Source organism: Giraffa tippelskirchi, chromosome 6 (assembly GCF_054371585.1).
Source record: "Giraffa tippelskirchi isolate mGirTip1 chromosome 6, T2T-mGirTip1v1.2.pri, whole genome shotgun sequence".
NCBI lineage: Eukaryota > Metazoa > Chordata > Mammalia > Artiodactyla > Giraffidae > Giraffa > Giraffa tippelskirchi.
This window is the reverse complement of record NC_137280.1, coordinates 144,338,300-144,366,182: the sequence shown is the minus strand read 5'-3', so window position 1 is coordinate 144,366,182 and position 27,883 is coordinate 144,338,300. Positions and strand designations below refer to the sequence as shown.

Below are 27,883 nucleotides of genomic sequence, written 5' to 3'. Positions count from 1 at the left end.
ATATAACCACAGCCTCAGAGGTGTAAAGCAGCAGAACTTTACTTATCTTACAGTTCTGTAAGTCCAACCTGGGTCTCATTAGGATAAATTCAGTGTAACAGATCTGTTTTCTCTCTGGAGACTCGAAAGAAAAAATCCATGTCCTTTATCATTTGGGTTGTTTGCTGAATTTAGTTCTTGCAGTTGTAGGACTGAGGACTCCCCTTTCTTTTCTAGATTTTAGATAAGGACCATTCCCAGCTTTTAGAGACTGCCCACATTCCTTGGCTCATGGCCCCACAGTCCATCTTCAGATCAGCAACAGTGGATCGTGTGTACTTGCTAAGTCTCTTCAGTTGTATCCAACTCTTTGCAACCCTATGGACTGTAGCCTGCCAGGTCCCTTTGTTCATGGGATTCTCCAGTCAAGGATATTGGAGTGAGTTGCCATGCCCTCCTCCAGTGGATCTTCCCATCCCAGGGATCGAACCTGCATCCCTTATGTCTCCTGCATTGACAGACAGGTTCTTTACCACTAGTGTCACCTGGGAAGCCCTAACAGTAGATCAAGTCTCCACATTTCAAATCTCATCTACCTCTCCCTCTATAATTGCATATATCTGGTCAACTCTTCTGTCTTCCTTTACCACTTTTACAGACCCATGGGATTACTTGGGCCCACCCAAATGATCCAGTATTACCTCTCTATCTTATCCTTAGATAAGGTCCATGGTCTGTAACCTTAATTCAAAGTTCCTTTTGCTGTGTTATGTTACATAGTCATAGGCTGCAGGAATTAGACGTGGACATCTTTAAAAGAGATTTAGTCTGTCTACCACAGCTGGAGAATAAGAAGTTCCCTCAATGCCCTCATTCTCCTGTCCATTTGAGATCTTATTTCAGCTGTCACCCTCATTTACAGCTATAATAACCCAAGGAGCAATTTTCCCTGGGGGCTTGGGGTCCTTTATAGCCTTGACCCAGTCAGGAGTCCTGGCCTCCTCTAATTCTCAGAAATAATGCAGTGTCTTTGCCTGGTCTCTGGAAAAGCTTGGGGTGATATGTGAACTTGATGCAAACGTCTGTCAGATGTTGGTGGGGCCAAGTTACATGCCAACTCTAGTGACTGCTAGTTTTTTCAGGTAGGGGTGGGATGAAGACCACAAGTAAGACTAGGTCAGTCTCTAACTTTCCTTAAAGTCAGAACCTGAAAGACCCTGAGCAGTTCTGCAAAAGGACTTAAGTCTGTTCAGTGGGCTGCGAAGAGGAAGTTCTTTATAGAAACTTTCGGGTTAAATTTGAGGAAAAGATTGAAAATAGATGTAACAAACTGAAGGTGAGAAGAGAATAGAGAGAAGAAAAAAGAAAAGCAGGAACAAATGCCCTGCAAAGAAAATGTGGAGATGGGGTACCATCCAAGCTATCTAAGTGGAGCTGGGGAAAGGTCATTTGATTGACAGTGTTCTCTTTAGAGAACCATTATGCCTGGATCTTTGTACTTTCTCCCTCGTGCCTTTGGGGAATGGAGACACTTCAGTGTGAGGTCATTAGAATGTATGCTCCAGGAGGACAAGGACCTTGTCTGTCCTGCTTTCTTTAGTCCCAGCTTTCAGAATATTCTTCTGCAGAGTACTAACAAATATGTATTTCCATGAATTGGTGAATTAATGCATTATTTTTTAAGATTTTTTTGATGTGGACCATTTTTAAAGTCCTTATTGAATTTGTCATAATACTGCTTCTGTTTTATGTTTTGGTTTTTTGGCCATGAGGCATGTGGGATGTTAGCTCCCTGACCAGGAATCAAAGCCACACCCCTTGCACTGGAAGGTGAAACCTTACCCAATGGATTACCAGGAAAGTCCAAAATTAGTGCATTATTGATCAATTGAGTAATTGGTGGAACTCCAAGTCCCTCTTTAGTCATTTTCCCTCTGGGCAGTGTAGTCTCATACCTAAAAGCTTATGCTTTGAAGCCACACATGGGTCCTGGTCCCACCTCTGCCATTTATCCCACCAGTGTGTTCCCTGAGAACTTACCTGAGTCTGGTTCCTGTCTGTAAGCATGTAACCAAAGAAGTACTACTTTGTGAGATCTCATTGTGGTCATAGTTAAGATTTTTTTTAGCACTGTTCTCAGTAGTCAATGAGTGTTAGTTCTTAATTTTAGTCTAGGCCCTCTGCTGTAGCCAGTGTCTCCCCTTGATCATCAAGCTTGATTTCCAGTCTACATGCCTTTGCTTGGATCAGTTATCCTGTCCTGTTAGCATGTTGTACACATGTATGGGCATGTGTACATATACAGGCACATACACGAATATCACAGGGGACAAAACCAATTGAAATGCTATCTTCTCCGTGAAGCCAGCCTCCATAGTACTAGTCAAGATTTCACCTCTTCACTTTAGAATTCTTGGATGCTGATTAAGTCACTTTCGTGTTTATGACATACCATTGTCTAGCACAATGTCTGACATATAATACAGAAACCTAATACACTTAGGATGGATGGATGGATCGGAAATTAACTTATAGTCTCTGACAGCTCCACAGAAATTTATGTATCTTTATGCTCACCTGAGTCAGCCCAAGTGCCTTACCTCCAGTAAGGCTCACTAAATGTTGGTTGTATGGGGATAAAAGGGAAGAAAAATTGGGAAAAGTGAAAATCAAACCAGTGCCCACCTGGATTCATTCTTCTTTCAGGGCATCCTGTTGAAGGCATTATTGAGAAGGAAGCAGGGAGTTGACAGCCACTCTCTGGACTCTCTCCCAGGGCCTTTTTAGAACAGGAAAGTTAATTACGGAACCAGATTAACAGTTTCTTTTTTGATACAGTCAAAGTAAAACCAGCAGGATGCAATTTAGCTCTTCCCCACTTTCCAAATAGCAGCAAATTTTCATACAAAACAAAGAGGCACTTGAATTGCAAATTACTTAGAGAATCAGCTAGCAACCCCAACGGAAGAATATTTCTGCTACTTTCAAAGCCCGGCTGTTGCTTTTTCAGGATTAACTGTGTAGTGGGATCTTCACAAAGACTTGGGCGTCTTGCTGTTCCAACTCTGGGCCAAGTGGGAAGTGGTGACCCATTAAGATTCGCTGGAATTCTGAAGCATGGTCTCTGCTCAAAACATTTTTCTTTTCTCCGAATCATCTCTAACCCTTAGATCACTAGTCTCCACTCGCAGAATGGGGGCTGATGGGTCCCTGGAGGTCATCTCATTCAAGGGCAGAAGAGCAAATGCCTATGAGGAGAGGCAGGGCTGTAAATAAACTGATCAGCCATGGTGAGGGTGTGTGTATGGCAACTAGGAAGTGGGTAAGGATTGAGGTGAACTCAGAGCCTTCATCTTACCATCATGTCATGCAAGGATACCGCCTCATTGTTGATCATTTCTAGATAGTTCTGAGAAGTCTGTCATCTGAATAATCTGGATTCATACTTTAAATATGCTTCTTTTTAGCTGCTAGCGTATAATTAATAAAAGAAGACAATGCCATCTATTGGCTGAATATGAGTTGTGGGCCACCAGCTTAAAAGTTCTGATCTAGCTCAACTCCCTTTATTGACAGATGAAGAAACTGAAGTAGAGAGAAGGAAATCATTCACACAATAACAGAATATTCTGACTTCTCATCACATGCCTGGTTGATTATACCACACCACCTCCCTCCAACCCCTATGCCATGCAAGACACAGGCCAGCTTCATTTTACAAGAGTATTTATTAAAAATAAAAAAATTTCTGATTTAAATAAATGATTCTTGTTTTTTAGCAGAGAATTTGGAAGATCCAGATCCAAAGATAAGGAAACATAAAATAAAATCACACTGTGATGCCCTTGTGATTTTATTTCTGGAGAGACTGGAGTCTTGGGTGGGGCATCTGGCTACAAACAGAAGGTTTCCAAACACAACCACTGGAGGGCAAGGTGGCATCTCAGCTGGGTTAGCACCAACAGGTGCAGAAAAGTTGAGATGGTTGAAAGTGCGTGTGCTCATAGCAACCAGGCAGGTGGCAGAAGTGAGTTAAAAATAAATAAATAAAAACCAGATACGTGATATGGTGAAGAAAGGAAATAAGTCTAAATAGGACTCAGGAACCACCTGGATTCACCCATGTCACTGTGTGGGAGTACGTGTAGTGTTGACAGGCCTTTTGATTTTTTTTCAAGTGAAGCATAAAGTCTTAAGTTTTTGTGTAAAAACTTTCAATCTTTAAATGGAGCTCCATTTTTTTTAAAAGTGAGTCAAAACAGAGAAAGGAGTAGGATTGGGTTGTGGGCTTCATCTTTGTGACCTTTGCTTAGTGACTGTCTGCGAGTGGATGGGTCACTGGGCAGGTCAATCAACTGAGTGGAAGGTTTGTTTGTGATCAGTTCAGTCACAGACCAGCAGATACAAGGGCACAGAGATGACAGGATCAGAATGATGAGACAGTAGAGACCATCTGTAGACTTAGGGCATCAGTCCCCTGGGGAGAGAGGGTTTCAACTAGCGACAGTCTGCAGCTTGGGCAGATCCCAGGGCAATGCTCTTCTGTGCAAATCTAAGGCACCTACTATGGCCTTTTGTAGTATAGGGGTGACTGTGTGTCACACAGGTAACAATCTTTACTCTGCTAAGGTCACATAAATAATCTCCCTTAGTAACCCAGTGAAAGACCCCTTCATTTTCTCTAAAGCAGAAATATTTGAAGTCAGTAAAGATAGCCGTGGGTGTGTTGATTCCTTCCACTTTACTGCAATGAATCACCGAATGAGTAGGCAGCAGATAGAATGGCTGGAGCCCTTGAGCGAAGGTCTTGGATCTCCCACGCTGAGCTTTCCCTGAGCCTCTGTTTCACACTTGGTAAGGTGAGGATTATGATACTTGTCCTCCGCTCTCTGTTTTAAGTGAGGATTGTTGATTGGAAGAGACAGACAACCCAACTGGCTTAAGCAAAAAATAATTACATATTGGTTCACGCAACTGTAGAGTCCAGGCATTTTGATCATAGCTACAGGCCAGTACCCACATACCATCAGGGCTTGGTACCTCTCACTCAAAACTGCAGTCCTGATTTCTCATGTTGGCTGTCAACAGCTCCGGGAGTGGCATCCCTGCTCTCCTAAGTACAGCTGAAGGAGAGCTTCTCTTACCCTACATTTGCAACACAAGTTTCAGGACTGACATACGTTGGCCTGAATCAGACCCTGTGCCCATCCCTGAACCAGTCAATGTGTCAAAGAAGATAAAATGAACTGGGTGGCTGAGCCAATACATGTTTCATAGAGCAGTTAAGTGTTTAGCTGGAGTGTGTGGGAACAGGATGTGCACCCAGAGAGCTGCAGATAAAGGAGTAGACCCGATTTCTTTAGTAGGAATAAACCGCTCCTGTTAAATAACTTCCTGGGGAAATGTCCAGCCTGCTCCCTGGAGTTTAAAGTTGGAGCCATTCAGATGGAGAGAAAAAGGCAAAATACTTGATAAACTACCTGATGCCAAAATGAGATTGTATATTTTGTGTTTTTTTTCTCTTCTGCATCTTGCAGACTTGCTTTGATAGGACTAGGACTGGTGACACTTGTTTCAGTGAAAGCAAGAGTGTGAATAGTGAATAGTTTTTCCTTTTTATTGCTTACAGGATATGGATTCCTTTATGGTGTCAAGATGAGCTTTATTAAATTACCATCCTTCCTCCAACCAATTTAAACAAATATCCATTAACTCATTGGTAAATCAGATGGCAAGCCTATGGCTTAACTTTTCATATATATGTTATATATATGAAAATATGTATATATGGATATATATGTATTCCCCAGAGCAATATAGGAACTATCAAGGTGAAAATCACTGAAGAAGTATTCTTAGCCACAAGTAACAGAAAACATTGATTCAAGTTGCCTTAAATAATAAGAATAAGATCATTAGTTCTCATAGCAAGATATCCTAAAGTAGGATAGGTCCATAGTTGGTTAACTGAGTAGCTCAAAATGGTCATCATGATCTAGGTTCTAACAGCTTCAGTGGGATGTCTGTTTCATTTATATTTTTACCAACCTTTCCAGAAGTCCTCCTGCAGGCTCATACTCACATTCATGGGCCAGAACTGTGTCACATAACCTTGCTTAAATCAGTCCCTGGCAAAGCAGATGGGACCACAGTGATTAGCTTAGACCAGTCATTCATCTCTCCTGGAAGCTAGGGAGGGGACCCACATGCTCTGAAGTGTATGGTCACACAGAAGAAAGTGAATATCTGAACAAAATTCAAATCTTGTTAAAAAGGAGAAAGGAAGATGAATGGTTATTGTTAAGGCTACAAGGTGATACTGTGCACACCTCAGTGGTACTTCCTCCATGATGAAAGCTTTTATAGGTACCCAGTCTCCAAGGCATCATATACTCCATCACTAAAGAAAGAGCAGGGCCCCAGCCTTGGCTCACCTCCCCCCATGTCATGGATAAAACTGAAGAAATATTTAGACCTACTGTTGACTCTGGATATAAAAGCCAAGGCATTATCATTGTACCATATGCAGACTGTTTCTCCAATTTGCATAATTATAAACTCCCCCTCAAAGAGTAAACATTGCTGCCAACTTAAAAAAAAAAAAAACCCAAAGACTACAAAGCAGTATTAAATATGCATTGCTAATTGGACTTTTTAATTTGTCTGGGATCTCACAGAGACATGCACAACTCTAGATACTGAGAGCTTAATAAAATCTTCCACCTGCCTAAAAGAACTCAACAGCAATAGAAAATCTAAAGCTCAATTTTTTTTTTAGCTGAAGAATTTGAGTTGATGCCTGAAAATTACAAGTAGGAGTTCATTCTATTAAAAGGATTCTCAAATTCATTATTCTGGACATTGACTACCATCACTCACGTTTAGGAAATTGCTCTGTGCAGCCAGAGGAAGATAACATTCCTCAGATGTCTTCGTCTGCTTTTGAGTCACTTGTGAGCTGTGTGTGGTCTTAAATTTAAATATTTAAGAGAAAGGACTGAAGAGGTGCAGAAAGACTTTCCTGCCCCCAACTCCCTCTCTTACTGATCTGCTTAAAATCCCTGACTTAGATCTCAAAGTTCTCAGCTACAGTACAGATGTGCTACCTGATCAGTTCAGTTCAGTCGCTCAGTCATGTCCGACTCTTTGCGACCCCATGAATTGCAGCACGCCAGGCCTCTCTGTCCATCACCAACTCCCGGAGTCTACCCAAACCCATGTCCATCGAGTCGGTGATGCCATCCAACCATCTCATCCTCTGTCGTCCCCTTCTCCTCTTGCCCCTAATCCTACCCAGCATTAGGGTCTTTTCCAATGAGTCACCCCTTCGCATGAGGTGGCCAAAGTATTGGAGTTTCAGCTTCAACATCAGACCTTCCAATGAACACCCAGGATTGATCTCTTTTAGGATGGATTGATTGGATCTCCTTGCAGTCCAAGGGACTCTCAAGAGTCTTCTCCAACACCACAGTTCAAAAGCATCAATTCTTCGGTGCTCAGCTTTCTTCACCGTCCAACTCTCACATCCATACATGACCACTGGAAAAACCATAGCCTTGACTAGACAGACTTTTGTTGGCACAGTAATGTCTCTGCTTTTAAATATGCTATCTAGGTTGGCCATAACCTTCCTTCCAAGGAGTAAGCGTCTTTTAATTTCATGGCTGCAGTCACCATCAGCAGTGATTCTGGAGCCCCCCAAAATAAAGTCTGACACTGTTTCCACTGTTTCCCCATCTATTTCCCAAGAAGTGATGGGACCAGATACCATGATCTTAGTTTTCTGAATGTTGAGCTTTAAGCCAACTTTTTCACTCTCCTCTTTCACCTTCATCAAGAGGCTCTTTAGTTCTTCTTCACTTTCTGCCATAAGGGTGGTGTCATCCGCATATCTGAGGTTATTGATATTTCTCCCGGCAATCTTGATTCCAGCTTGTGTTTCTTCCAGCCCAGCGTTTCTCATGATGTACTCTGCATATAAGTTAAATAAGCAGGATGACAATATACAGCCTTGACATATTCCTTTTCCTATTTGGAACCAGTCTGTGTTCCATGTCCAGTTCTAACTGTTGCTTCCTGACCTGCATACAGGTTTCTCAAGAGACAGATCAGATGGTCTGGTATTCCCATCTCTTTCAGAATTTTCCACAGTTTATTGTGATCCACACAGTCAAAGGCTTTGGCATAGTCAATAAAGCAGAAGTAGATGTTTTTCTGGAACTCTCTTGCTTTTTCGATGATCCAGGGGATGTTGGCAATTTGATCTCTGGTTCCTCTGCCTTTTCTAAAACCAGCTTGAACATCTGGAAGTTCACGGTTCACGTATTGCTGAAGCCTGGCTTGGAGAATTTTGAGCATTACTTTACTAGCATGTGAGATGAGTGCAATTGTGCGGTAGTTTGAGCATTCTTTGGCATTGCCTTTCTTTGGGATTGGAACGAAAACTGACCTTTTCCAGTCCTGTGGCCACTGCTGAGTTTTCCAAATTTGCTGGCATATCGAGTGCAGCACCTTCACAGCATCACCTTTGAGGATTTGAAATAGCTCAACTGGAATTCACCTCCACTAGCTTTGTTCATAGTGGTGCTTTCTAAAGCCCACTGGACTTCACATTCCAGGAAGTCTGGCTCTAGGTGAGTGAGTGCTACCTGATCACTATGGAATATTAAACTATTCTTATACACCTCAATTTAAGTATATCCCTTAGCCCCAGTGATGACTGAGACAGAGAATACAAATATGTTTATACATAGAGAAAAGTCCTCCTGGATCTATAGTAAATATTAAATATATATATATATATATACACAACACACACATCCACACACATATATGTGTCTACTTACATACAATGGAGATGCATATTATGTTTAAACACACAACACACACACACAATGTTACATAAGTGAGTTCCTTTCCACAAGTTATTCTATAACCTACTTTTTAAAGTCAACAATACATTATAAACATCTTTCCATTGCATTGTGTGTGTCCACATTTTTGTTTACCATTGATGTATATTGCATCTCAGAAGTGAAAGCTAAATTTTTTACTCAGTCTCCTATTAAAAAATGTAAGTCCTTACTTGCTAATATTTTTACCATTTTAGAGTATACCAAACATTCATGTGCATGGAGACCTTTCTCCACACATATGGTTCTCTGTTTAGCCAAGTTTCTAGAAGGGTGATTGCTGGGTCAGTGAGAGACCAGACAGCTGTGTTAGGAGTCATAAAGGACTAGAATCTCAACACTGCCATGAGTCACCAGAGCATGGGCCCTCATGGAGCCATTGGATATGCCTATGAGGTTTGGGTTCCTACAGAGGGGAGAGGTTAAATGACAAGAGGAAGAAAATGAAGGTAAAGTGCACCAAATGTGAACTTTCCTAATGCCATATTTTTATCTCATCCTACTATGGAACAGTTAGGGGATTATTGTTATTACAGGCAATTATATTCATTTTTATGTTTGAGTAATGGTCTGTCTGTTATCTGTCTAAACTGTAAACTCATGGGTAGAAACAAAGTCTGGTTTTCTTTTGTTGTCCATGAATACATATTGAAAGCCCAGTATATTTGCAGTACATTGCGGGTAAATGTGTTTTTTGGGTGTAAGAGTGAATTAATTGCATAGAAATATTTCATAATGGAAAGAAGGAAGTCCCTAGATAGTGAAGTGTCTGGAGAATATATGCTCTTCTTAATCTCACCCAGCCCTCACCATCACTTGTTTATTATAATCTACATCCCAAAACAATGGAAATAGCTATGCAACTCCAGGTATTCCCTTAGTATTTTAGAGCAAAAGACAATTCTGCCTCAGGAAGTATTGTATAAGGAGCAGATTGTAGTAAATTACCTTAGGGGTCAACCTATTTTTATGACCAGCATTTGATTTATTTTTACCTTTCTCATTCTAAACAAGATGCGGTTCGGTGAGGTTATGAAAAATCAAAGGGATGGACGTAGAGATGTAACTTTACACAAAATTCTATCCACTGTAAAATGAATGGGTTCTGTAATATTGTACCAGTTTGATTTGCTCCAAGACACATCAGAAAGACAGAATTTTTTTCTCTTTCCATAAATGATATTTATTTGCCTTTTCTCTTTTCATAAATGTTTCCTGCCATATAATTCAAGGCTCTATCTAAGTTTCTTTTTTTAATCTTTATTTTACATTGGAGATAGTTGATTAACAATGTTGTATTAGTTTCAGGTGTACAGAAAAGTGATTCATTTATGCATATACATGTATCTATTTTTCAATTTCTTTTTGTATTTGAAAGTTGCTCAGCCGTGTCCAACTCTTTGTGACCCCATGGACTATACAGTCCATGGAATTCTCCAGGCCAGAACACTGGAGTGGGTAGGTAGCCTTTCCCTTCTCCAGGGAATCTTCCCAACCCAGGGATCAAATCCATGTCTCCCACATTTCAGGCAGATTCTTTACCAGCTGAGCCACAAGGGAATCCCAAGAATACTGGAGTGGGTAGCCTATCCCTTCTCCAGCAGATCTTCCCAACCCAGGAATTAACCCAGGGTCTCCTGAGCTATCAGAGAAGTCCCCTTTTCCTACTTAGGTTTTTGCAAATTTGGTACTCTAAGCCCAAGAGCCAATGGGGTTATCAGTTGGCAATGAGTGTAGGGCTCCTCTGTTTAGCTAGCTCTTTTGCTGGACACACAGATATTAAGTGAGTTAGGGAACCGGAAAACCACTCTCTCCTCTCTGAGAAGGATAACAAGGATTCCAAGAAACTTGGGTATCACCCTGCTATATTTAAAATAGGAAACCAACAAGGACCTAGTACACCCATTGTCAACTGACAGCTCCATTGGCTCCCGGGCTTAGGGTAACAGAATTAGACCTCCAGGACACTGTCAATTACTCAGATGAAACTTACTGACCAACTCTGATCAATACTTCTTATATCTTCACTCCTCCTCATGTATAATATTGCTTCCGTGGAAAACCAAGTCTAGAAATCCTTCAACTGTCCCAGTAGGAAGAAAGCTTACTATTTGGCTATTCAAAGTGAAGTGTGGAAACCAACAGAATTAACATCACCTGGTCACTTCTAAAAACTTCAGAATTCCAGGCTCCAACTACTGAGAATAATATTCATTTTCTCAAGACTCTTAGGTATTTTAGCATGCACATAAAGATCTAAAGGACAGTTCCTAGGAGACATCCTCCTATCTTCCTGTTTCCTGTTTCTCTCCATACTTTAACCCACAAAATAAAGTACATATGAAGTAGAGAATCACTAAAAGTGCTTGATTTCCATAGCTGTTTATTTCCGTAGCTCATACCTTTATCACGATAGGCAAAAATATTAATAATAAATACATAAAATTAAAAACTTTCATAATTTAAAGGATACTTTCTCTATTTAAAAGCAAATATTTACTCCATAGACCATTTCATTATTTTTTAAAGCAATTCCCCCTCCATTCTCTTATTTTTTCAAATTGGCAGCTCTATAATAAGGCCAAATCATGGCAAAAGTGAAAGACAGGATAAAGTGAACTTCAGTGCTCCTAGACTCTTCTTCTGAACATGTCTCCCCTATTCTTTTAAGATTCCAAGTATTATCAGGTTTTCTTCAACCGTTCCTTCAAGCAAAATGTATTCTTGGGGCAGCCTTTCCCTTCTGTAGGGGATCTTCCTAACCCAGGGATCAAACCTCCATTTCAGGCAGATTCTTTACCAGAGCCACAAGGGAAGCCCAGGGCTATTGGGGTGGGTAGCCTATCCCTTCTCCAGGGGATCTTCCCAACCTAGGAATTGAACCAGGGTCTCTTGCATTGCAGGCGGATTCTTTACCAACTGAGCTATCAGGGAAGCTCCTTACATATAATGGCAGCTGTTTTTATTTTATATACATTCATAGCTCCATTCTGATAATTTATAGTCTCTCGTGATGAAAGACTTGGTTTTCCATTAAAGGACTATAACACAAGAGTAAGAATTAATAGATAAGAAATATTAATCAGATCAGAGTTTGCCAAAAATTTCATCTGAGCAATTAATAGCTTCCTGGTGGACACAACTGAGCAACTGAACGTGGACCGTGAACAAATATTTTGTGATGAATCAGATGTCTGCTATAGTGAAGTGAGGGAAAGTCGCTCAGTCATGTCCGACTCTTTGTGACCCCATGGACTATACTGTCCATGAAATTCTCCAAGCCAGAATACTGGAGTGGGTAGCCTTTCCCTTCTCCAGGCGATTTGCCCAACCCAGGGATCAAACCCAGGTCTCCCGCATTGCTGGTGGACTCTCTGTCAGCTGAGCCACAATCACTATTAAAATGTATGGAACACTTCCGTCACTCCAAACATAGATGTCTGCTATGGGTGTGGGACAAAGCCATATATCAGCCACATAATGTTCCATACCAACATTTACTAAATCTTTGTATGTCATGTACTGTCAAGCTACTTGCATGCTGTCTTAGTTATCTATTGCTAAGTAACTAGTTGTCCCGAAATTTAACAGTTTAAAAGAATAATATTTGTTATCTCGTATTTTCTGTGCATTGTGAATCTTTGAGCAGCTTTCCTAGGTTCTCTGTCTCAGGGTGTCCCACCGGGACACAATAAAGGTTTCGGCCAGGGCTACAGTCTAACTCAAAGTCTTGAATGGGGAAGGATCCACTGCCAAGTTCACATGGTAGCATTGAGTTCTTCCAGCGCTGTTGCACTAGGGTCTCAGTTCCTCACCAGCCATTGTCCTGAGCCTGTCCTCTGTTCCTTGCCTGATTGCCCACTTCACAGGACAAGGATGCAAGAAGAGTGAGAGAGGATGCCAGCAAGAAAGAAGTCACAGTCTTTTGTCACCTAGTTGTAGAAGGGTTAGCCCATCACCTTTACCTATTGTATTCATTAAATATAAGTCAGTTTGTCCACTCAAGGGGAGGAGAGAATACACAGGGAATGAATACAAGGAGGTGGGACTAATTCCGAGCCCTCTTATAAGCAGCCTACCATACACGCTTTATTCTGTTTAATCTTCACCTTGACTTCCGGAGCTTCCCTGGTGGCTCAGAGGGTAAAGCGTCTGCCTGCAATGCGGGAGACTCTGGTTCGATCCCTGGGTCGGGGAGATCCCCTGGAAAAAACATGGCAACCCACTCCAGTACTCTTGCCTGGAGAATCCCATGGACAGAGTGTAGGCTACAGTCCATAGGATTGCAAAGAGTCAGACACGACTGAGCGACTTCACTTTCACGTTGACTTCTTAAGATAGGTACTATTATTATCCCATTTTTAAAAGTCAGGAAGCAGGCATCAAGAGGCAGTCATATTTATTCAACATGACATAGGGACAGAGCTGGGATTTTGACCGAGGTCCATCTGGTTTTAAAGCTGATGTTATTGTCACTATGCCTTTTGCCATCTCTAGAATTATGTATAGAATGGACTTCAAAATGTTTTGACCATGAACTCCTACTAGCAAAAGCTTTCAGAATGCACCTTTACCATATGCATATGTATTTATAACATGCCTCTTAATGTATAATTAAATATGAGTTAAGTTTACTGCAAAAAGGGATTAGAAATTTCTTTTATGCAAAAAGTGATTAGAAATACTTTTATCCACACTACAGAGCATTGTTTTGCACTCCCTGAGGCCTCTCCCACATTGGAGACTACCAAGATAACCCTCTTCTAACTGCAACATCCTATGATCCATGACTCTCTAGTGAACATCAAGTGGGATGATGTGATACAGCTGAAAGCCTCTGCTACTCAACCACTGAAAATGGAGAAATTGGCTGTCAGCCTTCTCCTCCCCTCTCTGATGAGTGTTAGGAGGAATACTGAATGAGGAGTAGTTTAGACAATTCCTTCTTCTCGCTCAGTGTCATCAAATCACTTAAGGCAGGATATTGCAGGATATCTGAACAGCTTTCTCCCAGCCTCAGAGCCCTAAGGCTTCACTGTGGGAGGGAAACAAAGATGCCTTTAAATCAGCCTCCTAATCAAGCTTGAAGGATAGAGAAAAGTTGAGATGAGGTTTCCAAGTGAGGCTCTATATTTTATAAAGACCTATTTATTATTGCCTAAAAATTATGTATGTGTTTATTTGAAATAGGTTATTCATGCACATGGTAAAACATGTTTAAAGCATTTTGGATATTTAGTGACAAGTAAGCTTTGGGCTTCCCTGGTGGCTCAGATGGTAAAGAATTTGCCTGCAATGCGGGAGACCTGGGTTCTCTGGATCAGGAAGAACCCCTGGAGAAGCGAACAGCAGCCCACTCCAGTATTCTTGCCTAGAGAACCCCCATGGAGAGAGAAACCTGGTGGGTTACGGACTACAGTCCATGGGGTCGCAAAGAGTCAGACACAACTGAGCGATTAACACTTGCACTTTCTTTCACAAGCTTTGTATAGAGCTTGCCTTCAACTTTTCTGCTCTCCTCCCCTTAAATAACCACTTTGTGTGTGTGTGTATCCTTCCAGTGAGAATCTCTTTTCAAATATACATATTGAAATACATATTGAATATACATATACTTATTTTTTTCTTTGTAACCCAAATGGTATACACACTGATCTACACCTTGGTGTTTTTTCACCTATTGTTTCTTGGTGATGGTGTTATATTAGTATACACAACACCTGCTTATTCTTCTTAATGGGCACATAACAGTTTGTAGTATGAGTGAATCAGAATTTATGTAATCAGTCTCCTATGGGTAGATACTTAGATTGACTCTGATCTTTTGCTCTTATAAACAAAGCTGCGATAGATACATCATTTAGAGAATTGCTTTGGAAAGCATTTGGCGTTTAATGTTGGTGTCTAATAGCTTTTGCTGACCACTTAAGAACCACATCATCATGGTTTGAGCCAGGTTGGGGAAACAACATTGAATAACAGTGACATATAACCACCTTCTGGACTTTTCCAACGTAATTCTCTGAATTACAGTGCTCCCCTTGCTCTGATACTTGGTACCTTAGCTAAATAAGCCCACAATGCTGATAAGAGAGAAATGTCCTATGTGACTTTCCTGAAAGACTTGAGAAACTAAGGTGCCTCTCTCCATCTCTGGATTTCGCAGTACAATCCTAGGAAACAAGGGTAAGAACTCCTCTCCAGACTAGCTAACAGAGTTAATCCAGGGAGGTATGGGTGACCTTGAGCTGTGGCAGAACGGTGTGATAGGAGAGCACCAGTTTTTAGGTCAGTGTGCTTGGACTGCACAGGTGGTTTGCCCAAATCAAGATGTTTAGTGCTGGGGTGCAGCCAGCCTCCTTTGGGGAGCTTCCTGGGTGTAATCTGAAACCCCTCCCCCACCCCCTGCCCTGCGTGGAGGGCAGGGAGAGATAATAAAGATGGAAACCACTCCAGGTTACTAACTAGCTGTTTAAATAAGCAAAGAAACTTACTTATGAGGTTTGTCTTGAGTGGCTGCAAAACAAATGGATTTCCTTACCCATCTGCCAAATCTTAAAAGTTTATATAGAGGCCTTAATTGGGTTCAGTCGTGTATGCAGTCCAAATGGCCTCAACAGCACATTACTATCTCAAGGCTGTGTCCTTGGACAGCTTCTGTCAGCAGGAAGGCAAGAAGACCACACATTCCAGGGGCAGAGGTGGGGGTGACAAGCATCTGACTGCCGGCGTCCGACTCACAGGTCAAACTGGTGGTCACGTCTTGTTGATAAGCTCCCCCAGCAGATACAGTCACTAGAAAATGGAGGATTGGATACTAGTCGGGCACAAACCATAGATGCCAACCCTAGGGGTTGTTTAAGCAGACCCTTCATCAGTGACCCTGTGTCAGCATCCCTCCTGTAGCTCCGATCCTCTCTGCCTCTCTGGTCCTCTTTTCTTAGCAAGACTAGATGACCTCTGAGGTCATCCAACTCTGGCTTTCCCCAGGTTTGTGATGCTGTCACACGTGGCGGGAGAAGTCAGACTCAGGCATCTGCCTTTATTTGGTCTGATCCCTGTCTTGTCAGATCACTCAGAATTCACCAGCTATGGAAATCTACCCCTGTCTCTTGCCTTCCTGACCAGCTGCATATGGGAATGACTCACAGTTGCCCAACTGAAATGCCTTTTGAAGACACATGTTTGCACTGATTTTCAAATCAGTATTCTGGCCAGGGTGACAGACACACACGCTGAAATGAAATCCCAGCCTCTGAGTTCTGACTGAGCAAGATTTTTCACATGTGGACAAATTGCCATAAGCATGCAGATAACTAAGCTGACTGAATCATTTCCTTCCACTGAGTGTCATGGAGGGGAAATCCTTAATAACAGCAACAGTAGCAGCTACATTTGAGTTCCTGTTTTATGAGTCTATGTGAGACACGGAGCATCAGGATGGACAGTTCAGGACCTGGTGTCAGCTTACCTGATCTGGACTCCCATGTGCATCACTCAGTAGCTCGTGTCACTCAGCACATTTCTTGATCACTCAGTATATGATCTGTGAAAACACACACATGAAAAACACCAGTAACCATACTTACCTCAAAAGGGATATTGTAAGGATCAAAAGAGGCAGCCTGTGGAAAGTACTCAGCCCAGTTCTTGGTGCATAATAAACACACAGTACCAGTTAGCTATTTTTTTTCTAGCTGCCCCTGCAAGATTTGTTGTTGTTCAGTCACTCGGTTGTGTCTGACTCTACGACCCAAGGACTGCAGCATGCCAGGCCTCCCTGGCCTTCACCATCTCCCTGAGCTTGCTCAAACTCATGTCCATTGAGTCAGTAATGCCATCCAGCCATCTCATCTTCTGTCGTCCCCTTCTCCTGTCCTCCATCTTTCCCAGTATCAGGATCTTCTCCAATGAGTGGGCTCTTTGCATCAGGTGGCCAAAATATTGGAGCTTCAGTTTCAGCATCAGTTCAATGAATATTCAGGGTTGATTTCCTTCAGGATTGACTGGTTTGAGTTCCTTGCAGTCCAAGGGACTCTCAAGAGTCTTCTCCAGCACCAGAGTTCGAGGGCATCAATTCTTCAGCACTCAAGCCTTCTTTATGGTCCAACTCTCACATCCATACATGACTACTGGAAAAACCATAGCTTTGATTATACAGACCTTCATCAGCGAAGTGATGTCTCCGTGTTTTAATATGCTGTCTAGGTTTGTCAAAGCTTTTCTTCCAAGGAGCAAGTGTCTTTTAATTTCATGGCTGCAGTTACTGTCCACAGTGATTTTGGAGCCCAAGAAAATAAAATCTGCCACTGTTTGTACATTTTCCCCATCTCTTTGCCATAATCTTAGTTTTTCTTGAATGTTGAGTTTTAAGCCAACTTTTTCACTCTACTCTTTCACCCTCATCAAGAAGCTCTTTAGTTCCTCTTCACTTTCTGCCTTCAAGATTGTTTTTCCCCATTTCATAAATACGCAAACCCAGAAGCAGAGAAGGTAAAAAAAAATGCCCAAGATAAAAGTGGCAGAAATAGTTTAAACCTAGGTCCACCTGTCTCATTAATTATTCAGATATTTATAGACTGTTTGCTATGTTCCAACCACTGGTGATAGAGAAATAAGCGAGCAAGGCACCGTCCCGGTCCTCGTGGAGCTGACAGTCTGAAAGGATGCAATGGAGATCCTTTACTGCCTCCCACCACTGCCTTTACAAAGCTGCCCCAGGATACTCTTGACAGTAACTTCAATAGTTTGTGTTTATTGGGTGCTATTTTGCTCATTTAGTCTTCTCAGTAGCCGTGGGAGGTAGCTACTATTACTATCATCATTTTACAGATTAGCAATCTGCGGCTTGCAAAAAGCAGAACGCCTTGTCAAGGTCATGTAGCTTAAAAATGACGGAGCTGGGATTGGAACCCAGGCAGCATCCCAGCACAGTTCATCATGTTATTTCCAAGGAGGCATTACCAACTCAATGGACGTAAATTTGAGCAAACTCCAGGAGATGGTGAAGGACAGGGAAGCCTGGCGTGCTGCAGTCCATGGGTCGCAAACAGTCAGACATGACTGAGTGACTGAACAACATCAAGGTGGCTTGACACTGGGGCGGGAGCTAGGGCTGAAATGTTACTGATGTTATTAGATGTTACTGATGCAGCCTGCATCTAATCACATGTAAAATATATCTGCTTTTTTGTGCTCTGAGCTCCTGCAGTAAAAAAAAAAATCTATATTGTTTTACGATTAGCCATGAAATATATCAAGTACAATATAATTAAAATCAGGCAGCGGGACTTAAACCCACTTTGCTCTCTTAAGCTACCTAGTTGCATTTTCAAGGACTCTACATCAAGAGAAAAGCTCCTTTAGTTCAGCCAGTGATAGATACTGGCCGCCTTCGGCCCATGCAAATAGAGTTTGACTTGGGGGGATGCAGACAGGTGTGGAGACACCCTGAGGTGTCTCCAACTTCAGTTCTGCCTCCCTGATTTGGAAGATCCATCTGAGTCCCTTCAGGTGCCTCGTGGGTCCAGGAGCCAGTGACGCCAGCAATAAGTAAAATGCTGCCAGCGTGATTTCCACCATTGGCACCCTTTATTCATAGCTCACAGTTACCAGCCAGGAGGGAGGGTCTGCACACCCCGAAGGCACTGTTAAGATTGTTGACAGGAGTAAAAACAAGGCTCTCTGCAGAAAACAAAGAGGCCTTGCCCTCCACAGTCACAACCAAACAATGATAGAGCCTGAGCTCAGAGCTGAGTTACTTAAAAAAGAGAACACCCAGACAAAACAGACTAGATTTGTAATCTTGTTCCCAATATGGAATTAAGAATCCTAAAACACCATGGGGTCGCAAAGAGTCAGACACAACTGAGGGACTGAACTGAACTGAAACAAAAGCAGTGAGTCCTTCATGGACCAACCCTCAACCTGCCTCCCAGGATGGACAGTCAGCTCAGGGATATGAAGAATGGCCCGGGGGTGCTGAGGAAGCCCAGCGGAGGTGACCAAGCCAGAAATTGGCCAAGGGTATTATCCCTTCCAGAGGCCTTGCTATTCAGGGGTCTCCTTTGAGCCTTGTGGCTCCAGGTGGGGACACAATGTTTTCATTTATTTTATGCCCGTGCAGACTCTGAATATCCAGACAGGTTATGAGATCTGCATGCAGTCATACTGTGCTTTGATGGAAGAAACAGAGCCAGAACTCCAATCTCTCTACTCCTGATGCCACTTAGACCTCAGCTTCACCTCCAGGGGAGATGTGAGGGTACAGGCCGGGCGCTGGGCACAGACAGTGCAGCCTGGGAAGCCCTCAGTCCTGATTTGCTGTCATTAAGTGGCCAGGACCTTGAGTTGCTCTTCCCATGGGGCCAAAATGAAGACCGATGTCGTTTAGTTTGTCTGTCCACCTCCTGGGGTTAGGCTGGCGAAGCTTCTAATGAGCCGCAGTAGAAGAACACATCCTTCTCAATTAAAGCCATTAAGTAAGCTTGCTACATCGTCTTACCTGCAGAGGAAAACACTGAATCGAGAGGCTGTATATGAATAAACAAGAGAAAAAGTTGTATCTCTGATGATCCACAAAGCTAACAGGAGGCTTTACAATGGCAAATGGCCCGAGAGACTTCAGGCCCACCATATTGGGTTTTTATAAAGTAGTTTTCATTGTTGCTAATGGAAACACCATGTTGTGACCTAGATGGATTCTGCAATTAACCATCAAACAAGCTGTGAGGTCAGGTCACATGGGATAGGACTCTCTGACTGCCAATCACATGACTGCTCACTCAGATAGAGGCAGATGTTTCTGGTACCCTAAAACCCTCCCACCCAGAGCTGGCGACTGCACTGGTGAACCATAAACTGTTGCAGAGAGTCAGATAGAATGGGATTGGAGGCTGTGTGCCACATTCTAGCTGTGTGACACTGGGAAAATAGAATGTTCTGAGTCTGAAATTTCTCAACTATAGAGTGGAACTTAAATGTAACCTAACAAATGGCACATACAGTATTTAGCTGAATAAATGAGCCATCTCAGAAGCGACAGAGCTACCATTCTAATAGAGCTGGAAATGACTCCAGAAATAACCTCCCACAGAGGTTCCTAAATCTGCCTGAGCATCAGTATCAACTGTGGTGCTTTTGAAAAATGTAAAAATAGGCTGGACCCCAGACTTTTCTATCCCATGCAGCCTGCTTTTACACTCTAACTTTGGAGAATTCCATGGACAGAGGAGCCTGGCAGGCTACAGTTGGAGCTGCAAAGATTTGGACACGACTGAGTGACTTTCACTTCACTCACTTTGTAGATCTCCCTGCTCATTTGCTATGTGATGACAGAGTCTGTTTAGGGCAAAAGTACAGCGTTTCCATGAGCAAAGACTACTTTTCAAAATATGAGAATAGGGTCCAAGCTTCTGTGTTTTTCAAAGCTTCTTCAGCAAGCAGGTGAGCATGAGTCCTTAAAATGATCATGGGACACCGTTGACTTGGGAAACCTGCAGGTCACAGAACTATTAGCTGGATAATAATAACAATAAAAACAACAAACATGCTCAGTTTTTCTGATTCCTGGCCTAATAAACTTCTCACCCAACTCAGTACAATATAATTAAGAACAAGATGGATTTTGTGGCTGATTATCTCAGGTGTGATCCAAAAGGTCCTGGTATCCACCGTGTTAGCAACGTTGAGAGCTATCAGCCAATTCTCGCTGAGGATTCACTGGGGATTTCTGTCAGAGCTGCAGACCCAGGGATATTGAGGATCTAAGTGCTCAAGCATCACTGACTTGCACCAAGGAGGGCTGGCTGTTTAAGACACAAGGTCACAGACCAGATATCCAAGCTCCATCGACAGATACTACTGCCAGGTGACTTCCTGGATGACAGACCATGTGTCCAGCAGGAAATGAGCCAATCAGAAGCAAATTTGGCATGCAAACCTGTAGGGGGTGGCATGTGTTGCTCATATAATCTGAGGATAATATTGAGAAAACCTACTTTTCCCTGAGCTGACCATGTGCCAAGTATCTGATATAACTTAGTGAGCAGTCTTAGGAGGTGATACTTCTGATTGTCCTTTATTCTTATTTATCCTGGCTTTTTTATGGTTTGTATTTTTTTAATATAGTTTTATTAAGGTATAATTGATATACCATAAACTGAATTTATTTAAAATGCAGCATGTGATCAATTTTAACATACCAGTGAAACTGTATCACAATCAAAATAACAAATATATTTATAGCTTTTGGAAGTTTCTCTCACTCCTTCCCAACCCATTATACTCCTGTTATTTCTTGGTCTAACTTTTTTCATTCAGTATGATCATTTTAATTTTATCCATTTTGTTACATATATCAATATTTCTCTTTTTATTGCTGAGTAGTTTTCCATTGTATGGGTGTACACACATTTATAGTTTATTTATCATTGGTAGACATTTGTATTGTGCCTGAAAGAAAATGAAAGTGAAAATCACTCAGTTGTGTCTAACTCTTTGTGACCCCATGGACTATACAGTCCATGGAATTCTCCAGGCCAAAATACTAGAGTGTGTAGCTATTCCCTTCTTCAGAGGATCTTCCCAACCCGGGGATCAAACCCAGGTCTCCCACATTACAGGTGGATTCTTTACCAGCTTAGCCACCAGGGAAGCCCAAGAATACTGGAATGGGAAGCCTATCCCTTCTCCAGTGGATCTTCCTGACCAAGGAATCAAACAGGGGTTTCCTGCATTGCAGGTGGATTCTTTACCAGCTGAGGTACGTGGGAAGCCCATTGTATTGTGCTTAGCTTTTGGTTATTAAAAATGGATCTGCCCATTTGTATATAAATGTTTGTAAGAGTATATATTTTCTTTTTTTCCTCTTTTTAAAGAAAAACAGTTAGCAATGAAATGTCTGGATTATATTATAGGTATATAAGTTTAACTTTGTAAAGAAACTGACAGACTGTTTTCCAAAGGGTTGATATCATTTTAACATTCTCACATTCCCTGGAGCATTCCTGTTCTTCCATATTTTCACCCAAATTGGATATCATCTTTAACTTTTAGCCTTCCTAATAGATGTGTAGTTTTATCTTGTAATTCCCACCTCCCCATCTATATGCCTTTTCTTTCTTTGCCTTGCCTTAATGCAGTGCCTGAGACTTGCAGTGTAATGTTGAATAGCAGTGGTGAGAGAAGACATCCTTGCTTTGTTCCTGCTTTGAAGCAAAAGCATTCAGTTTTGTTTTTTGTTTTTTTTTATCAACTGTGATAGGAGATATGTGTTTCTTAGATATCCTTTAAAGGTTAAGAGATTTTCCTTATATTCCTAGTTATTGACAGTGTTTATTTTGAACAGATGTTATGCTCCTTTTTTGGTATCTATTGAGATGATCACAACATTTTTCTTCTTCAGTCTGTTAATGTAATGAATTGTATCGATACTGAACCAGACTTTCCTTCTTCTGATAAACCTTCTTCATCATAATGTATTATTACTCTTATACATTGCTAGACAAGATTTGCTAACATTTTAGTGAAGATTTATTTATTATCATTGTAAGGATGTGGAAATGTAAGCTTGGAGGTTGAGGATCACAGGTCTGAGATGAGTGTAAAGGCATATAAAAAAGAAAGATGGAAGATTCCTACCTTTACTAATGCAAGCAAAAAAATTTTTAATGCCATAACTGTTAATAATGACTTTGCCTTTAAATAATAGAATATTCGTTACCCTTGATATTTCTCTAAGCTCCAATCTCCTCAGTTGTAAAATATGGATTCATAATGCACCTACTTCTTAAGACTGTAAAAATTAAATGACTTAATACATAAAAAGCACTTAGCACAATGAATACATCATGATTGTTCAATGAATGTTACATATTGTTGTAATTACTGTTAGACTATGGATTTGGTTTTATAAGCAGTAAAATTTACTGAAATCTAAGACTAGAAAGTGCAGTGGGTAACTATGTTGAATTCATTTATAAAGAGAGTAATATCCAGACAAGAATACTGGAGTGAGTTGCCATTCCCTTCTCCGGGGGATCTTCCCAACCCTAGGATAGAACCTGAATCTCCCACATTGCATGCAGATTCTTTACCATCTGAGTCACTAGAAAAGCCCATACATAATAATAACATTACATTTATATAATATGGATACCATATAGGGCTTTACATACAGTATCCACTTTTATAAAAATTTCTGTGTAACAAATTCCCAGAAATTTAGCCTAAAGCAGCGTGTGTTTAGCGTGTCACAATTTCTCTATGTCAGAAGTCCAACAAGTCATGGCTGGTTTCTCTCCTCAGCATCTTTCAGGGTTGAAATCAAGGCTTCATTTTGGCTGTGTCCCTTTCCAGAGGCCCTGGGAAAGAATTTGCTTCCAAGCTTATTCATATTATTGGCCAAATCCAGTTGCTTGCAGTTGTAGTATTGTAGTCCCCATTTCCTTGTTAATCATCAGAACTCTTAGAAGTCTCTGACATTTCTTACCCTTCTATCCATTTTCAAAGCCAGCAATGGAAAATCTCTTTCCCATCAAATCCTTCTCACACTTTGAATTTCTCTTGCCAAGAAGAGCCCAGTCCCCTTGAGGGACTCACCTTGTTTGTCACACACCCATGATAATCTGTCTTAATCTGTCAACTGCTTTAGGACCTGAATTATAACTGCCGAGCCTTCTCTCCACAGTCCCTAGGATAATATTTGTTTAGATGGGAGAAGGCAAATGTAGACCTGGGGCCAGGAATCTTGGGGACCATCTTATAAGTCTTCATAACACAGATACATTTCTCATCAACTGTGACTTCAAATAAGATGAAACTATAAAATAATGAGAGTGACTTCCTTTTAATGTGCAGCCTGTAAAATAATTCATTAAAGATTATTCTGATTGTTTTAAAATTATACCCCATATATGGGATAGCCAAGCCCCTTGGCCGACATTTAGCAGGTATGAGGGTTAAAGATGCTAAAGTTAATGTATTATTAGACCCTCTAGGAATAATCTCAAATATTCCTCATCACTGGCTGTCACTTAACCCTGTTATGCCTGTTTGATCACCTGTCAAAGAAAGAGATGAACATTTACCTTGCATGGCTGATGTGAGAGTTTAAGCATCTGTTTTACAGAAACGGTTTTGCTGATGAACAGTTGTCATTTCTTGCAAGCTGACCAGGTGCCAGTGCTGCACGTGCTTCCAGGGCATCATGGTGTAACTGAAGGTGTGTGGCCCCAGGCCTGAGGCCAGACCCGTGATCCAATCCCAGCCCTATATGCTTGCGTGAATTTTTAACCACTCAGAGCTCTAGGTCTTAAGTAGTAATAAAAAGGATGGAACATGGATAATAATAAATGATAGATAATGGTCCACCACACAAATGTGGACCTAGCCTTGGCATCCATTCCATATATGGCAAGCGTGTAAATATGGACCCTATGGTAATAACCATTTGCTTCCAAAACTGCACTCATTCAAGCACCACCTTCATATTTTTTGCCCTAAATGCATGGCATCTATTTGTCCTACCTGCATCCCATACATTCTTGTAAATCAACTTTTTTCCTTATCTGTGAGATCATGGTTTTGATGAGCTTATTTCAATTTTTCCCTAAGCTTATATTAAAATAAATGCATAACTGTTAAAACTGCACTGAGCAAAACTGCCATGTACATCACTAGAGATGAAAACACTGCAGGTTGAGCAGGGTTGCAGCGAAGATATGAAAGGCCCCTTCTCAGGGAAAAACAGTGCCCACTGAGGTCCCTGAGAAAGTAATTTGAGAGCTACTCAGATTTTAAACAACTTAATTTTGTTTTTTGAGAGAGTCCCTTGAAACTGAATTCATCTGATGTTTAAAATATGCCTACGGAATAGAAAAAATGCATATTTACTTAAAATGAAAATAGGCCAAGGCCAGAATTTATCTTCACATCTAGTTCTAAGGTCCACATTTTTTTTTTTTTTTTTTTGCATCACAACCAGAAATGGAGCCATTGGGAAGGAGCTGAAGGGTAGGGGGGCGGGCAGGTGATAAAAGAAGAAAGATAAAAATGCAGAAAAAGAGTGACTTGCGAATTAGTATTCAGAAACAGAAAAAGACGGAACTTGAGGGAAGTGGGGAAAGGATTTGGTAAATTATTAAGTGATTATAAACCTTTCTTGTAACTCCATATTTGGGCTCCTCTGGCTTTCAAATTACAGTTACCATTTGTCTCTGTATGTTGTTTAGGTGATTGACAGCACTTCAGCTTTCTTTTCTCTTAAAGACTTTAGAACTCCTTTCAGAATCCACACAATATGACTGCCCACTAAGGCGAAACTGTGACCTGTAGAAACATGTTCATAATCAGGGCACTGTGACTGTGGAATCTGAAAGTCAGGCTGGGGTCCTACACTCTGAATCCCTCTCCTTGATATAAAAAAATCACCATGCTAATTATACTATGGGAACCAACTGAAAACGCTGTTGGACACAAGAATGAGATGGTTTCAGTGCTTCTTTGTAGCTTTCCACTCCTTGCTAAGTGGCTCTCTGGAGGTGACTTTCTTGCGGCTATTTGCTTCAACAACTGGAATTAAGCGTTCTGCCTTTGCCACTTCCTGTCCTGAGAAGCACCATGGCGCTGACGGCCCAGTACCTAGGGAAGAGCACTTTCGTTCTATCTTTTAATTAGGCCCTGACATCTGGTGTGGACTGTGAGTGCTTATTTGCACACCTGCCGGCTACTGGCTAGAAAGGAGCCCAGCCTATCTGGAGATTACTAGTGCAGATGGAGACTGCAGTCATTTAATTTAATAGAGCAATTGTGTGGACCTTGTAGAACATGCCACCCTTGTGAAATGGGGGCCCGGGTCTCAATTTCAGGTACTCTGAGCGGTTCCTTCTGTAATCTCACCTCTTCTGTCAATCTCCATAACCGATACAGTTAGAAGAGGAGCTTAGCAACTGAGCCGTCTTGGAAACCTTTTGAGGGAGAAGAGAGAGATGTGGGCCTCAAGGGAAGGGATTTGACTCATAAAGACAAGGAAATTTGCCCAGGATTTAAATGATGATCATGCCTCCTCTGTTAAACAAATGTGTTATGTACCACTCCAGCCTCATCTAACAAGCCTCAGTCTACCAAGATGCTGCAGGAAGAGCACAGCTGGTGCTGAGACAGAGGCAAGTGTGACAGATGTTCAGGGTAGCCTCGTGAGCACTTGTGTCTCTGTGCCTTTGGGGATGATCGCTTCCTTCCCCACGATGGAGCCAACTCAAGCCTGAGGCTTCGGCTTTATGCAACCTTATCTGTAACATGTGTTTTGTTTCCAACTGTATCCCCAAGACCTGTCTCAGAGTCCAACACAGTGTGTGCGCTCATTAAGCAGTTACGGAAAGAATGAATAACAAGTCAGCTGAGATCGTATTGCCAGACCACTGAGACCCGCTAACTTCCCGAATGTCTCCTTCTCAGTGTTCTCAAAGCTCTGCGCCCACCCTGGGTAACTTGCTGGAATATTCCACCTGTCATCATGTTCACTGGCTGTAAACACAGGGATGTTCTTACTTGGCTTACATTGTTTCCTGATTATCTTATGTCCCTGTGGAATCCCAGGTGGTACACAGTTTAGCAGAGGAGACAGGGCACTTATAACTTAGTGACAAATGATACAAAATAGAGTAATGCCTAATGTATTGGTACTAATTCAGTATTGGAGAAATTGAACATCTCTCCTACCTCCCTCCCCATCCCATCCCTCTAGGTTGTTACCAAGCCCTGGTTTTAGTTCCCGTAGTCGTACAGCAAATTCCCATTGGCTATTTATTTTACATATGGTAGTGTATGTTTCCATGTTACTCTCTCCATACATCCCACCCTCTCCTTCCTCCCCCACCAGCTGTGTCCATAAGTCTGTTTTCTGTCTGTGTCTCCACTGCTGCTCTGCAAATAGGTTCATCAGTACCATCTTTCCAGATTCCATATATACACATTTATTTTTCTCTTTCTGACTTCACTCTGTATAATAGGCTCTAGGTTCATCCACCTCATTAGGACTGATTCAAATGCATTCCTTTTTGTGGCTGAGTAATATTTCATTGTATATATGTACCACAACTTCTTTATCCATTCATCTGTTGATGGACATCTAGGTTGCTTCCATGTCTTAGCTATTGTAAATAGAGCTGCAATGAATATTGGGGTACATGTGTCTTTTTCAATTTTGGTTTCCTCAGAGTATATGCCCAATAGTGGGATTGCAGGTCATACGGTGGTTTTATTCCTAGTTTTATTCCTCTCACTGTTTGAGAGGAGAAAGAATTCTTGTGGTGCAGAAAAATGAGACAGACTATGCTATAGGACTTGAGTGTGAGCATTCAGAGAAACTGTGGCAAGTTTTCTATATAAAGAGGCAAGGGCACATAAAGCAGTTAACAGCATGGATTATGGACAAATGTTGCTTACATTCCCAGCTTGACCATTCGCCAGTGAACTAAATTTGGGTAAATAGCACAATCTGTCTAAATTTTACTCTTCTCTTTTTAAAAACGGGAATAATTGTGGCTATGCCACATACATACCAGAAAAAAAAGTAGGATTAAAGGAGGCAACATGAATACAGGATTTAGAAAAACTCAAGATATATAGAAAATGCTCAATATTGGGTTGACCAAAAAGTTCATTCCAGTTTTTCCATAATATCCAGAAGTCCAAATGAATTTTTGGCCAACCCAATAAATAACAAGGATATTGAAAGAGGAAGGGAAAGACGATCATGATGATGATGTCGACAATAACTAAGGTCTCAAAGTAGAAGATTTGTCTGACTGGAAACAAGGAAGCAGACAAGTGCCTGGGAAGGAATTTGGGTGACCAACATCAAAGAGGGTTTGGGGGACCAATGCAGGGAGACCTGGGGGACTGGGAAGGGGCAGAGCACTGAGAAACAGACATTCGGGACAGGGAAGAACAAGTTTACTTGCAAGGAATGCGTGGAAGCCACTGTCAAA

The 27,883-nt window shown here is 41.6% G+C and overlaps 1 protein-coding gene and 1 long non-coding RNA gene across 2 annotated transcripts in view; one reads left to right on the top strand and one right to left on the bottom strand.

Annotated features, from left to right (window-relative positions):
* Positions 1-27,883, top strand: part of ATP10B (ATPase phospholipid transporting 10B (putative)) — a 304,891-nt gene that overhangs the window by 73,943 nt on the left and 203,065 nt on the right. The gene's annotated exons all lie outside the window — the stretch shown is intronic.
* LOC145510152 (uncharacterized) lies at positions 14,751-19,829 on the bottom strand. Its single transcript, XR_014056823.1, has 3 exons — positions 19,396-19,829; positions 16,363-16,437; positions 14,751-15,686 (listed from the first exon to the last, which is right to left on the bottom strand). It is a non-coding gene; the product is annotated as an uncharacterized LOC145510152 (long non-coding RNA).